The sequence below is a fragment of the Entelurus aequoreus genome, linkage group LG20, assembly GCF_033978785.1.
Source record: "Entelurus aequoreus isolate RoL-2023_Sb linkage group LG20, RoL_Eaeq_v1.1, whole genome shotgun sequence".
Lineage (NCBI taxonomy): Eukaryota > Metazoa > Chordata > Actinopteri > Syngnathiformes > Syngnathidae > Entelurus > Entelurus aequoreus.
Window position 1 is genome coordinate 7,563,459 of NC_084750.1, and position 7,861 is coordinate 7,571,319.

The following is a 7,861-nucleotide window of genomic DNA, read 5'->3' on the forward strand; positions in this document are numbered from 1 at the left end:
TTATTATTTTTTTTATGTAAAATGATTACTTTTTAATGCAAAATGGTGACATTTTGCATATATAATTCTGACTTTTATGACAATATTGGCAATTTTTTTTGTTGTTCTTGTAAAACAGGGACATTTTTTGTGTAAAATTATGACTTTTGTCATAATTTTGCCGGTAAAATTCTGATTATTATTATAATATTGCCAAAATTTTTAAGTTTTTTTATAAAATTGTGACTTTTGTCGGGTAAAGTTATGACTCTTTTCATAAGATTGCCAACATTTTAAAGTTTTCTTGTAAAATTACGACTGTTATTGAGTGAAATTCCAACTTTTATTATAATATTGCACAAATGTTCAGTTTTTCTTGTGAAATTTTGACTTGCGTTGAGTAAAATGACGACTTTTATTATAATACTGCCAAAATTCTAAGTTTTTCTTGTGAAATTGTGACCTTTTTCTTGTGAAATTCCAACTCATTTTTCACAACAAACTTTTTTATATTTGCATAGTATGTATATATTATTAATGTTGTAAATACAAATCTTATGCATTTTTCGGAGGGCTCAAGAAGGTAACAAATACAAGAACGCGTGTGTGTGCGTGTGTGTGTGTGTGTGTGTGTGTGTATGTGTGTGTGTGTGTGTGTGTGTGTGTGTGTGTGTGTGTGTGTGTGTGTGTGTGTGTGTGTTCTTTTATTTCTAACCTTCTTGAGACATCAACAAGGAAAAGTAGCTTCCATATGAGGAGGTGTGAACAAGTTAGGACATAAATCATGGTCCCAATACGGAAAACCATTGTATCTAATAGAGAATGTCTCATTTGCACCCCTAGTGGTGAAATCTATCAAAATGAGGGTGGCCCCAAAAAGGAAGGATTTTTTTCAAATTGAATGTGTGTCGGTTTTAAAAGTGCTCCCCCTCTGGTCAACATATGAAATAACAAGTGTGTGTAAGAAATTAAAATGTGCCCCCTTTGGCCAAAATTAATTTAAAAAACATGTATATTGAGACATACTGTAATAACTTGAAGTCAATAATGAATGTGCTGACTTTTTTCTTCTAAAATTGGAACAATTTCTCATATTCTTGCTGTTTCTGTAATATTGCAGTATTCTCTCGTAAAAAAATTTTTTTTTTTAATGTAAAATGATTAATTTTTAATGCAAAATGGTGACATTTGGCATATATAATTCTGACTTTTATGACAATATTGGCAATTTTTTGTTGTTGTAAAACAGGGACATTTTTTGAGTAAAATTATGACTTCTGTCATAATTTTGCCGGTAAAATTATGGTTATTATTATAATATTGCCAAAATTTCAAAATGTTCTTATAAAATTGTGACTTTTGTCGGGTAAAGTTATGACTCTTTTCATAAGATTGCCAACATTTTAAAGTTTTCTTGTAAAATTGCGACTGTTATTGAGTGAAATTCCAACTTTTATTATAATATTGCACAAATGTTCAGTTTTTCTTGTAAAATTTTGACTTGCGTTGAGTAAAATTACGACTTTTATTATAATACTGCCAAAATTCTAAGTTTTTCTTGTGAAATTGTGACCTTTTTCTTGTGAAATTCCAACTCATTTTTCACAAGAAGCTTTTTTTATATTGGCATTGTATGTACATATTATTAATGTTGTAAATACAAATCCTATGCATTTTTCAGAGGGCTCAAGAAGGTAACAAATACAAGAATGTGTGTGTGTGTGTGTGTGTGTGTGTGTGCGTGTGTGTGTGCGCGCTTGTATTTCTACCATTCTTGAGACATCAACATGGAAAAGTAGCTTCCATATGAGGAGGTGTGAACAAGTTAGGACATAAATCATGGTCCCAATACGGAAAATCATTGCATCTAATAGAGAATGTCTCATTTGCACCCCTAGTGGTGAAATCTATCAAAATTAGGGTGGTCCCAAAAAGGAGGGATTTTTTCAAATTGACTGTGTGTCGGTTTTAAAAGTGCTCCCCCTCTGGTCAACATATGAAATAACAAGTGTGTGTAAAAATTAGAAGTGCTCCCCCTCTGGCCAACATATGAAATAACAAGTGTGTGTAAGTAATCAAAATGTGCCCCCTTTGGCCAACATTATTTAAAAAAAATATGTATACAGAGACATACTGTAATAACTTGAAGTCAATAATGAATGTGCTGACTTTTTTCTTATAAAATTGGAACAATTTCTCATATTCTTTCTGTTTATGTAATATTGCAATATTCTCTCGTAAAATTATTTTTTTTTTAATGCAAAATGGTGACATTTGGCATATATAATTCTGACTTTTATGACAATATTGGCAATTTTTTTTGTTCTTGTAAAACAGGGACATTTTTTGAGTAAAATTATGACTTTTGTCATAATTTTGCCGGTAAAATTATGATTATTATTATAATATTGCCAAAATTTTAAAGTGTTTTTATAAAATTGTGACTTTTGTCGGGTAAAGTTATAACTCTTTTCATAAGATTGCCAACATTTTAAAGTTTTCTTGTAAAATTGCGACTGTTATTGAGTGAAATTCCAACTTTTATCATAATATTGCACAAATGTTCAGTTTTTCTTGTGAAATTTTGACTTGCGTTGAGTAAAATGACGACTTTTATTATAATACTGCCAAAATTCTAAGTTTTTCTTGTGAAATTGTGAGCTTTTATATGTTTGCATAGTATGTACATATTGTTAATGTTGTAAATACAAATCTTATGCATTTTTCAGAGGGCTCAAGAAGGTAACAGATACAAGAACGCGTGTGTGTGAGTGTGTGTGTGTGTGTTCTTGTTTTTCTACCCTTCTTGAGACATCAACATGGAAAAGTACCTTCCATATGAGGAGGTGTGAACAAGTTAGGACATAAATCATGGTCCCAATACGGAAAACCATTGCATCTAATAGAGAATGTCTCATTTGTACCCCTGGTGGTGAAATCTATCAAAATGAGGGTGGTCCCAAAAAGGAAGGATTTTTTTCAAATTGAATGTGTGTCGGTTTTAAAAGTGCTCCCCCTCTGGTCAACATATGAAATAACAAGTGTGTGTAAAAATTAGAAGTGCTCCCCCTCTGGCCAACATATGAAATAACAAGTGTGGGTAAACAATTGAAGTGCTCCCACTCTGGCCAACATATGAAATAACAAGTGTGTGTAAGAAATTAAAATGTGCCCCCTTTGGCCAAAATAAAATATATATATATGTATTATAGAGACATACTGTAATAACTTGAAGTCTATAACGAATGTGTTGACTTTTTTCTTCTAAAATTGGAACAATTTCTCATATTATTTCTGTTTCTGTAATATTGCAATATTCTCTCGTAAAAAAAAAAAAATTTTAAGTGAAAAATGATTACTTTTTAATGCAAAATGGTGACATTTGACATATAAAATTCTGATTTTATCACAATATTGGCAATTTTTTTGTTGTTCTTGTAAAACAGTGACATTTTTTGAGTAAAATGATGACTTTTGTCATAATTTTGCCAGTAAAATTATGGTTATTATTATAATATTGCCAAAATTTTAAAACGTTCTTATAAAATTGTGACTTTTGTCGGGTAAAGTTATGACTCTTTTCATAAGATTGCCTACATTTTAAAGTTTTCTTGTAAAATTGCGACTGTTATTGAGTGAAATTCCAACTTTTATCATAATATTGCACAAATGTTCAGTTTTTCTTGTAAAATTTTGACTTGCGTTGAGTAAAATTACGACTTTTATTATAAGACTGCCAAAATTCTAAGTTTTTCTTGTGAAATTGTGACCTTTTTCTTGTGAAATTCCAACTCATTTTTCACAACAAGCTTTTATATATTTGCATAGTATGTATATATTATTAATTTTGTAAATACAAATCTTATGCATTTTTCGGAGGGCTCAAGAAGGTAACAAATACAAGAACGCGCATGTGTTCGTGTGTGTGTGTGTGTGTGTGTGTTTTCTTGTATTTCTACCCTTCTTGAGACATCAACAAGGAAAAGTAGCTTCCATATGAGGAGGTGTGAACAAGTTAGGACATAAATCATGGTCCCAATACGGAAAACCATTGCATCTAATAGAGAATGTCTCATTTGCACACCTGGTGGTGAAATCTATAAAAACTAGGGTGGTCCCAAAAAGGAGGGATATTTCAAATTGACTGTGTGTCGGTTTTAAAAGTGCTCCCCCTCTGGTCAACATATGAAATAACAAGTGTGTGTAAAAATTGGAAGTGCTCCCCCTCTGGTCAATATATGAAATGAAAAGTGTGTGTAAACATTTGAAGTGCTTCCCCTCTGGCCAACATATGAAATAACAAGTGTTTGTAAGAAATTGAAATGTGCCCACTTTTGCCAAAATTAATTAAAAAAAAAAAAAAATGTACGTAGAGACATACTGTAATAACTTGAAATAAATAATGAATTACAACTTTTTTTTTTACTAAAAGTAGTCTTTTTCTCACAATGTGTCGACTTTTTTCTTATAAAATTGGGGAACAATTTGTCATATTCTTTCTGTTTCTGTAATATTGCAATATTTTCTCGTAAAACTACAACTGTTTTGTGTAAAATTATTACTTTTTAATGCAAAATGGTGACATTTGTCATATAAAAATGCAGACTTTTATCACAATATTACCAATTGTTTTGTTGTTCTTGTAAAATAGTGACATTTTTTGAGTATAATTTTGACTTTTGTCATAATTTTGCCAAGTAAAATTTCGATTATTGTTATAATATTGCCCAAATTTGAGTTTTGTTATAAAATTTCTGACTTTTGTCGAGTGAAATTGCGACTCTTTTCATAAAATTGTCAAAATGTTAAGCTTTTTTTGTAAAACTGCGACTGTTATTGAGCAAAATTCCAACTTTTATCATAATATTGCACAAATGTTCAGTTTTTGACTTGCGTCGAGCAAAACTACGACTTTTATTATAATACTGCCAAAATTCAAAGTTTTTCTTGTGAAATTATGACCTTTTTCTTGTGAAATTCCAACTCATTTTGCACAACAAGCTTTTTTATATTTGCATAGTATGTATATATTATTAAATACAGATCTTTATATATCTAGAAAGGGTGGTCCTAAAGAGTTTGGCATTATTCTGAGGTCTCAAGAAGGTAAGAAATACAAGAGTGTGTGTGTGTCTGTGTGTGTGTGTGTGTGTGTGTGTGTGTGTGTGTGTGTGTGTGTGTGTGTGTGTGTGTGTGTGTGTGTGTGTGTGTGTGTGTGTGTGTGTGTGTGTGTGTGTGTGTGTGTGTGTGTGTGTGTGTGTGTGTGTGTGTGTGTGTGTGTGTGTGTTTCCGACGCCAGAAGGCGATGGGTCGCATCTGAAGTGGGTCAACAAGAGGTTGAAGTATCAGACCTCTTTGACTCCTGGTCTGCTTTGTGGTTTTTGGGACTTGACAATGTTCTGTTTCCTCCGCTTTGACCCCCCCGTGGCTCTTTTTGTGTGTTTGTTTTGTTGGGCGAGCAGACAATGACAATATGGTCTGTGTTAGTGTTGCACGACACTGTGGAATCCTTGGATGGAAAGAGACCACAAACAGGACTTTCCTCCTGGAAGTTGTCCTTGGCTACTTGAGGATTCGTCCTTTTTTTCCACTTCTGCTTGAAAAACAAAATTTGCGGAGACTCTCGTGATTTGAAGTATTGGAGCTTTTAGAGTCGAGTAAAGTACTCGAGTACTAAAGAGTAGAGTACTTCACATGACACATGGTCAGAAAACATGAGTAATCATGGTCTCTTCTGGATGTTAAGATATATATATATATATATATATATATATACATATATATATATATATATATATATATATATTTATTTATTTATTTATTTATTTATATATATATATATATATATATATATATATATATATATATATATATATATATATATATATATATATATATATATATATATATATATATATATATATATATATATATATATTAGTGTTGTACGGTATACCGGTACTAGTAAAGTACCGCAATACTAATGAATCATAATCGGTACTATACCGCCTCTACAAAGTACCTGTTCTTTTTTTTTTTTACGGGCACGGTGGAGCGTCGTCGTCAAGTCATGACATTGCTGATTTTTACAAGCAGAGGAGCATGTTCGGCAGCGCACACACACAGAGTACTTACAAGCAGACACAGTGTGTAGACAGAAAAGGGAGAACAGACGCATTTTGGCCTAAAAAGTGACGATAAAAGTGAAGTTATAACACTGAAACACCCTCAGGAAGAGGTGCTTTAAGACATGGCTAAAGTCCATCCGCAGTCGGCAGTGTTTTAGCTACTTCTAAATCACTAATCCTCGTCTCCATGGCGACAAAAGTTAGCGATCCTGAATGTAAACAAATGTCATGGGTGGATCTACACCTGACATTCAATGTAATGATACCAAGTACAAGAGCGTATCTAGTCGATACTACTATGATTACATAAAAAAAAATTATAAACACAAAATCTTTTTTCGTTTTTTAAAATGTTTATTTATATTATGTTTATAAACTCAGGAAATACGTCCCTGGACACATGAGTACTTTGAATATGACCAATGTATGATCCTGTAACTACTTGGTATCGGATCGATACCTAAATTTGTGGTATCATCCAAAACTAATGCAAAGTATCAAACAACAGAAGAATAAGTGATTATTACATTTTAACAGAAGTGTAGATAGAACATGTTGAAAGAGAAAATAAGCAGATATTAAAAGTAAATGAACAACTGGACTAATAATCAATTTTTACAGTTTGTCCTTTAAAATGTTGACAAAATAATAGGTAGATAAATGACACAATATGTTACTGCATATGTCAGCAGACTAATTAGGAGCCTTTGTTTGTTTACTTACTACTAAAAGACAAGTTGTCTAGTATGTTCAATATTTAATTTAAGGACAAACTTGCAATAAGAAACATATGTTTAATGTACCCTAAGATTTTTTGTTAAAATAAAGCCAATAATGACATTTTTTGTGGTCCCCTTTATTTAGAATCGAAATTAATTTTGGTACCGGTACCAAAATATTTGTATCGGGACAACCCTAATACATATAAATATATATATACAAATATATATATATATATATATATATATATATATATATATATATATATATATATATATATATATATATATATATATATATATATATATATGATTTTTTTTATTTTTTTTATTTATTTTTTATTTATTTTTTTTTTTTAAATTGATTTTTGAAAATGATGGATGGATTTAGAACCAGATGTTCATTTAATTTCATTTCATTTTTATTTATCTCCTTCATTGATGTGCATCTTTGATGGACAATTATACCACAATTATTCAGTTACACCGTTACACACCAATGCCTGAGAAGGAGCAGGATGAAGAAAAATCTTATATTTTCCTGCCCCCTTCACATAATACATAGTCTTACTTAATGATATATGAACCAACAATTACATCCAAATATAACGAAAACAAACAAAAAAACACAAGTGCAAAACTTCATGAAGTACAAACCGAACAAAAAAACAAAAGAAGTAATACACACCTCACGGGATGATACAAAACACATACAAAACCAGGCAAAAAATAAGTAAAATAATAAATATAAAGCAAAATGTAAACACTTATGGCTGTCCATATGATTTTATTGTTCTGTTTTATATATTTTTTTCAATTGGAATATATTTTTACAATCTTTTATCTCATTGTAAAGAGAATTCCATAGTTGAACCCCCACCACTGATATACACATTTGTTTTAAAGTTGTCCTTGAATACTGATGTTGGAAATGACCTTTTCTTCTATGCTCTTCATTCTCACAAGTGATGACAAACATTTTTTGTAAATTTGCTGGTAATGTTTTGCTTTTAGCCTTAAACATGACACATCATG